Raw genomic sequence first — 8,107 nt, 5'->3', positions numbered from 1 at the left:
TTCCTCTCTGAAATCAATAAAAAATATATTTAAAAAACACACAAAAGAGCCACTGTGTCTTCTAAAATCTGGAAGCCACCTATGGAATTGGAAAGCTGTCACTATACTTGCCATACAGCTGTTGTTATGATAAGAAGCCACTGCAGCCTGGCTGGTGTGGCTCAGTGGTTGAGTATCGACCTGTGAACCAGGAGGTCATGGTTCAATCCCCAGCCGGGGCACATGCCTGGGTTATGGGCTCCATCCCCAGTGGAGGGCATGCAGGAGGCAGCCAATCAATGATTCTCTCTCATTTTTGATGTTTCTATCTCCTTCTCCCTTCCTCTCTGAAATCAATACAAATATATCCTATATAATAAAAGGCTAATATGCAAATTGTCCCTACAGGCGGGAGTTTGACCGACCAGGAGTTAGTCGTGCGCTGACCACCGGGGGGCAGCATGGAACATGGCGGGTGTCGGCGATGTGGCACTGGCATCGGGCGGCAGTGGAGGCGGGACCACAGCGGGATGATGGAGCAGGTGAGCAGGCGTGCCAGGCCAAGGCAGGTGCAAAGGGAGGCCCTGGCCAGCAGCCGGCAGCTGCTAGGGACCCTACCCGTGCACGAATTTTGTGCACTGGGCCTCTAGTATATATCTATATAAAGTTTTACACAGCCTATAACTTTATTTATTTCTTAATTAATTTAACGTTATTTTTGCCCATCACCTTTTATCCCCTCTATGCCTTCCACCCCCTCCACCCACCCCCTCCACCCTGCAGTCACCACACTGTGAGTTGTCCATGTCCCTGAGTTCTCTCCCTTTTCCTTTGCTCAATCCATTCTACCCCCAAGAACTGTTGGCCTGCTCTCTATCTGAATCTGTCTCTAGGTTTTGCCTGGTAGATCAGTTTGTTCATTAAATCCCACATACGAGTGAAATCTTATGTCTTCCTCTGACTGGCCATCTGCACTGTCACAAAGGTTAACATTTTCTTCCTTTATTCCATTATGTAAATGTCCCACCGTTTTTTTAGCCCCTCATCTACTGATGGACGCTTGGCTGTTTCCAGATCTTGGCTTTGTGTCCTTTAAACACGTCTCCATCCACTTTTTCTTTTTTTTAAAACATATTTTATTGATTTTTACAGAGAGGAAGGGAGAGGGATAGTTAGAAACATCGATGAGAGAGAAACATCAATCAGCTGCCTCCTGCACACCCACTCCTGGGGATGTGCCTGCAACCAAGGTACATGCCCTTGACCGGAATCGAACCTGGGACCCTTCAGTCCGCAGGCCGACGCTCTATCCACTGAGCCAAACCGGTTAGGTCCATCCACTTTTTATAGATTTTCTTTTCTTTCAGGGCACAAGAGGATCTAGATTCTAGGCTCGTCACACACTTTTCTACCCAGCTCCAGAATCAGCCAGATCTCCAAGCGATCTTTGTGTTTTAGTGGGAAGGAGTGTTTGAGCACTGATTCTCTTGATTTATTATTTACATTTGTTATTTATTGATTTTGAGAAAGAGAGAGGGGGAGGAGAGAGAAAGAAACATTGACCTGTTGTTCCATCAATGTATTGAAGCATGCATTGGTTGATTCTTGCATGTGCCCTGACCAGGGACTGAACCTGCTATTTCGGCCTATGGGGACAACACTCTGAACAACTGAGCTACCTGGCCAGGTTCTCTTCATTTTTGGAAGCTAGTTCTCTCAGAGTTCTCTGTTTATGAGCAAAGTTACCCTTTAATTCCCATCTCATCATCTTTTCTGTTTCTTTTCAACACCTACCCCCAGATCTCTGTGCCTCTGTACCTACAAGAATTGGGAATGTGTTTCCCCAGAGACAAAGGCTATTAGCAAGTACAATTTTTATCAAGTGTGCTTTCTTACATATTCATAAGAAAATTATTTCCTACAATTAAAGGCTAAATAGAGAATGTCTGCAACTTTGTGGGGGTAGGGAAAGGCTTCCTAAGTAATATTAACTAGTTATTAAAAGCTTGAAGTCAGGCCCTGGCTGGTTTGGCTCAGTGGATAGAGCATCAGCCTGCGGGCTGAAGGGTCCCAGGTTCGATTCCAGTCAAGGGCACGTGCCTGGGTTGCGGGTTTGATTCCCAGAGGGGGTGTGCAGGAGGCAGCTGATCAAGGACTCTCTCTCATTGATGTTTCTGTCTCTCTCTTCCTCTCCCTTCCTCTCTGAAATCAATAAAAATATATTAATAATAAATAAAAAAGCTTGAAGTCAGGGTCTAGTCTAGCCTCTTTCTCCAGCATTTCGGAGCGTGTTCCATGGAACATGAGCTTTACAAACGCTAACAGGAGCTCCCTGAAAAGAGGACTGAGACTGCAGTCAGATACTTGTGGGGAAAGCCAGGTAACACACAGTCTAGCAGATTTCTCGACTGTGGGACTTTGTGAAGCTTTTTGTTTTTTTAAAAAATATATATATATTATTGATTTTTTTACAGAGAGGAAGGGAGAGGGATAGAGAGTGAGAAACATCGATGAGAAAGAAACATCGATCAGCTGCCTCCTGCACACTCCCTACTGGGTATGTGCCCGCAACCAAGGTACATGCCCTCGGAATCGAACCTGGGACCCTTGAGTCCGCAGGCCGACGCTCTATCCACTGAGCCAAACTGGTTAGGGCTTTCTTTTTTTTTTTTTTTTTTTAATCCTCACCTGAGCATATTTTTCCATTGATTTTTAGAGAGAGTGGAAAAGAGGGAAAGACAGAGAGAAACATTGATGTGAGAGAAACACACCGATTGGTTGCCTCCAGCCATGTGCCCTGAGCAGGGCCTGGGCAGGGAAGGAGCCTGTAACCCGGGCATGTGCCCTTGACCTGAATCAAACCCAGGACCCCTCAGTCTTCAGGCCTACGCTCTATCCACTGAGCCAAACCAGCTAGGGCTTTGCAAAGCTTTTTAATATGCTAATGTGTGTCGTGACTTGCAAATAGAATGGTGGAATACAGCACTTCCCAAACGTTCTGGTCATAGAATTCTTCCAAGGAGCATTTGCTGGCCGGGTGTTCCAATGAGATCCACTGTGCCCCCAACACCCAGTAAATCAACCTCACTTCCTAGTAAATCCCTCCAGCATTCCCTGCCGCCCCCCCCTCCCCCTCCAGCTTTCCATCCTAACCACCACTCTCCCATTCAGGTCACCAAACTCTCACTAGTTGAGACCTTAATTGGTCTCCCTGTGAGTCAGGGTCCCAGCAGGAAGCAGATGGCACACTCACACTGGTAATGCAAGGAAAGGTTAATAAAGAGATGGGCAGGGCTTGGAAGAGAATGCAGTGCCCCTGGGGTTCGGTAGAGCTGGGATCGCATAAACTGAGAGCCTGGAGGGACTGCTTACTGGCACAGGGGAGGGCGGGTGGTTGGGGAGAGCTTCCCAATTCAGGGACCTGGAGGAGTAAATCCTACCTCACCTCCTTGACCAAACCCAACCTGAAGCTGGAGGGTCACAGTGGTACAGCCCATGTGGCCATCTTCCCAGGGCACAGAGGGGACCTGGAGGGACGAATAGAAGATAGCACAGCTTATCTTTTTTTTTTTTAAATCCTCACCCGAGAATATTTTTCCCATTGATTTTTAGAGAGAGTGGGAGAGAGAGGGAAAGACAGAGAGAAACATCGATGTGAGAGAAACACATCGATTGGTTGCCTCCTGCACACACCCTGACCAGGGCCCGGCCAGGGAGGAGCCTGCAACCCCTGAGGGTAAAAGGCTCAACCAATGCATGCTTCAGGAGGAGCCTGCAACTGAGGTACGTGCCCTTGATCGGAATTGAACCCGGGACCCTTCAGTCCACAGGCCAACACTCTATCCACGGAGCCAAACCAGCTAGGGCTACTTAAGTATTAATGGTTGAAATACTATATCTGGGATTTGTCAAAATAACCCAAGGGTGTATGTGTGTGGTGGTAAAGATGAAAGTTCACCATGTGTTGATACCTGTTGAGACAGGGTAGTGAACACACAGGAGTTAATTATACTATTAACTATATGTTAGAAGTGTTTCATAATAAAAAAATTAAATATTGTAGAGCAAAAGGAACATTGAGGTATTTCTATTGCCCCAAAACATCGTTAGCACATTGGGTTGAACAAGTTGCCTGTACGTCAAAAGGTTACAAGTATAATTCATACTAAAAAATGGGCGACTTCGCCCTGACTGGTTTGGCTTAGTGGATAGAGCGTCGGCCTGCAGACTGAAGGGTCCCAGGTTTGATTCCGGTCAAGGGCATGTACCTTGGTTACGGGCACATCCCCAGTAGGGAATGTGCAGGAAGCAGCTGAATCGATGTTTCTCTCTCATTGATGTTTCTAACCCTCTATCCCTCTCCTTCTCCCTTCCTCTCTGTAAAAAAATCAATAAAATATACTTAAAAAAAAAAAAAATGGGCGACTTTGCTCTGACAAAACACTTCCCATTTCCATATGCTTGCTTACATTTACAAAAAATGAAAAATAGGAAGAGAATTGGTTATGAGCCTTATCTCATTCTAGCAAGTAGTATTATTTATTAAACCTTCATTTACCTCATTAAGAAATGCATTTCAGGCCCTTGTTGGTTTGGCTCAGTGGATAGAGCATCGGCCTGCAGACTGAAGGGTCCCGGGTTTGATCCTGGTCAAGGGCATGTTCTTGGTTGCTGGCACATCCCCAGTGCGGGGTGTGCAGGAGGCGGCTGATCGATGTTTCTCTCTCATGGATGTTTCTAACTCTCTATCCCTTTCCCTTCCTCTCTGTAAAAAATCAGTAAAATATATTTTAAAAAAAAGAGAAAGAAATGCATTTCAGACCAGAGTTAAGCTAGGCCTGCAGGTCTGTGGCAAGCCACGGCCGTGGGTCTCTCTTCTGGGGTTTGTGAAAGTTGTCAAGAATAAGGCCTACTTCAAGCGATACCAAGTGAAATTCAGAAGACGGTGAGAGGGTAAAACTGATTACTGTGCCCGGAAACGTTTGGCAATCCAGGATAAAAATAAGTACCACACGGGATGATAGTCGGCGTAACCAACAGAGATATCATCTGTCAGATCGCTTATGCCCGTATAGAAGGAGATACGATAGTTTGTGCAGTTTCTGCTCATGAACCCCCCAAGTATAATGTGAAGGTTGGCCTGACAAGTTATCCTGCAGCATACTGTACTGGCCTGCTGCTGGCCCGCGGGCTTCTCAGTAGGTTTGCATGGACAAGATCTATGAAGGCCAGGTGGAGGTGACTAGAGGTGAATACAACGTGGAAAGCATTGATGGTCAACCTGGTGCCTTCACCTGCTACTTGGATGCAGGGCTTGCCAGAAATACTACTGGAAATAAAGTTTTGGGGGCCCTGAAGGGATCTGTGGATGGAGGCCTATCTATCCCTCACAGCACCCAACGATTCCCTGGTTATGATTCAGAAAGCAAGGAATTCAATGCAGAAGTACATCGGAAGCACATCATGGGTCAGAACGTTGCAGGTTATATGCGTGATCTAATGGGAGAAGATGAAGATGCTTACAAGAAACAGTTCTCTCAATATAGAAAGAACAACATAACTCCAGACATGATGGAGGGGATGTATGAGAAAGCTCAGGCTACTATACGAGAGAATCCAGTCTATGAGAAGAAGCCTAAGAAAGAAGTTAAAAAGAAGAGGTGGAACCGTCCCAAAATGGCCTTTGCCCAGAAGATCGGGTAGCTCAGAAGAAAGCAAGCTTCCTCAGAACTCAGGAACGGGCTGCTGAGAGCTAATAAACCAAATCACAATTTTCTATGAAGATTTTCCAGAAGAGAGACAATAAACTTATTAGGCAAACAGCAAAAAAAAAAAAAAAAAAAAAATGCATTTCAAATCTTACATTTAGAATTCTTCATCAAGACAATATACTAGTATTACATGGCTTTGATCAAATGCACACTAACAATACTTATGATGCAAATATTTTTCTGGATTGAGTTAAACAGCCTTATAGTCAGAGGAAATAAAACAATTTTGTTACAGATAATTGCGACAGGATAACCAGAAATAAGACTTATGCTTCTCTTATTCTGAGAGAAGTGGGATAAAAACATGAGTTTGAAGAAAAAGAAAGATGTAGTTTTCAACTGACAAAGATCTCTGCTCACATACCTTTAAAAATGGATGGGAGTTATATGGGATTCCTTCAAAAGTGAGGTCATTTTTATCTTGAAATTCATAGTATGTTGGCAAGTACACACTTTACAGTTTAAACATTAAAAAAAAAAATTACATGTTAAAGTTAAGTGGAGCCTGGCTGGCATGGCTCAGTGGTTGAGCATTGACCTATGAACCAGGTCACGGCTTGATTCCTGGTCAGGGCACATGCCCGGGTTGCGAGCTCAATCCCCAGTGTGGCGTGTGCAGGAGGCAGCCAATCAATGATTCTCTCTCATCACTGATGTTTCTCTCTCCCTCTCCCTCTCCCTTCCTCTCTGAAATCAATAAATATATATATTAAAAGTAAATAAACAAAGGAAGGAAGGAGGGAAGGGAAAAGTTTAATGGTGGAAGTAGAGTTTTCCCAAATTCTTTTTGGGCTTAGATGTGTGAGCAGCGCTGCTGTGGCTGCCCCGCCAGGAGCAAGGGACCCCTCAGCATTCCCCGCCTTCTCATCACTCCAGGCTCCGTCTTCCCTTCCTCCTCCTCCTTTCCCTTCGCTCTAGTTTCCATATTCAACATCGTGATGCCTTGGTAAGCACCTTTCTACTCCACTGACTTCTTTGCAGGACAACGTAGAGCACAGGTTGTTAGAATGGTCTGTTCCAGGTTTCAGTAACACACCCACCAGGGAGCATCATCCCCATTTCCAAAGCAGAAAACTGAAGCTCGGGGAGTAACTTCCACCAGGGCCCATGGCTAAGGGAAGCCCAAGTTCTCAGCACCTCGCTCTTCCTCAGAGGGGTGTGGGGTCACCACCAGCCATTCACACGGACCATCACCCCCAAGTTTTCACTTATGTTTTAGAATTATTCCATTTCCCTTTATGTAAACTAGAGGCCCTGTGCATGAGATTCGTGCACTGGGGGGGGAGGGGGGGGAGCGGGGGAGGGTGTCCCTCAGCCCGGCCTGCACCCTCTCACAGTCCAGAAGTCCTCGGGGGGATGTCTCCGTGGGGAGCGGGCCTAAGCTGTCAGTGGGAGATCCTTAGTGCTGGTGGGAGAGGCTGCTGCCACCTTCACTGCGCTGGCCAGCAGTGAGCCCGGCTTTGGGCTAAGTGGGAGCGCACTGACCAAGGTCAGTTCCTGCATTGAGCGTCTGCCCACTGGTGGTCAGTGCCTGTCATAGCGACCAGTAGTTCCACCATTTGGCTGATTTGCATATTACCCTTTTTTTTATATAGGGTTGTCACTTTACATTAAATGCAGCTGCAATTTTAAACTTTCAGCCATTATCCAATCAGAACTCAGTAATGTTTGTTTTCACCACCCCCTATTTCTTTTCATGTTGAGGCTACTTTAAGCATATTACTTTATTTATTTATTTTTTAATATATTTTATTGATTTTTTACAGAGAGGAAGGGAGAGGGATAGAGAGTTAGAAACATCGATGAGAGAGAAACATCGATCAGCTGCCTCCTGCACACCCCCTCCTGGGGATGTGCCTGCAACCAAGGTACATGCCCTTGACTGGAATCGAACCTGGGACCCTTCAGTCCACAGGCTGACGCTTTATCCACTGAGCCAAACCAGTCAGGGCTTAAGCATATTACTTTAAAAAAGGCTACTCACATGTTAAAAATCTCTTTGAGCCCTAGCAGGTTTGGCTCAGTGGCTAGAGCATCAGCCTGTGAACTGAAGAGTCCTGGGTTCGATTCTGGTCAAGGGCACATGCCCAGGTTGTGGGCTTGATCCCCAGTAGGGGGCGTGCAGGAGGTAGCCAACCCACGATTCTCTCTCTTCACTGATGTTTCTATTTCTCCCTCTCCCGTCTTCTCTGAAATCAATAAAAACATATTTTAAAAAAATCTCTTTGGTAGCTGACTTGTGTTTGCTCCTTCAAAAGACTCTAAAGGGTTGTTTTCCATGATTAAGTCTCACTCTAATCAACACTCTGTTTAGCAGGAGCTGCTAACAATGAAACTGAGAAAAATAAACACAAACA

General features: G+C 45.7%; 1 pseudogene; it reads left to right on the top strand.

Moving 5' to 3' along the window:
- The first annotated feature begins 440 nt into the window (after positions 1–440).
- Positions 441–5,808, top strand: LOC138998549 (large ribosomal subunit protein uL18-like; annotated as a pseudogene).
- The last annotated feature ends 2,299 nt before the right edge of the window (positions 5,809–8,107 follow it).

This window comes from Myotis yumanensis, unplaced genomic scaffold, assembly GCF_028538775.1.
Source record: "Myotis yumanensis isolate MYYU_CA2020_CCGP unplaced genomic scaffold, mMyoYum1.0.hap1 SCAF_20, whole genome shotgun sequence".
In the NCBI taxonomy this organism is placed as follows: domain Eukaryota; kingdom Metazoa; phylum Chordata; class Mammalia; order Chiroptera; family Vespertilionidae; genus Myotis; species Myotis yumanensis.
This window is presented reverse-complemented; position numbering and strand designations above follow the sequence as displayed.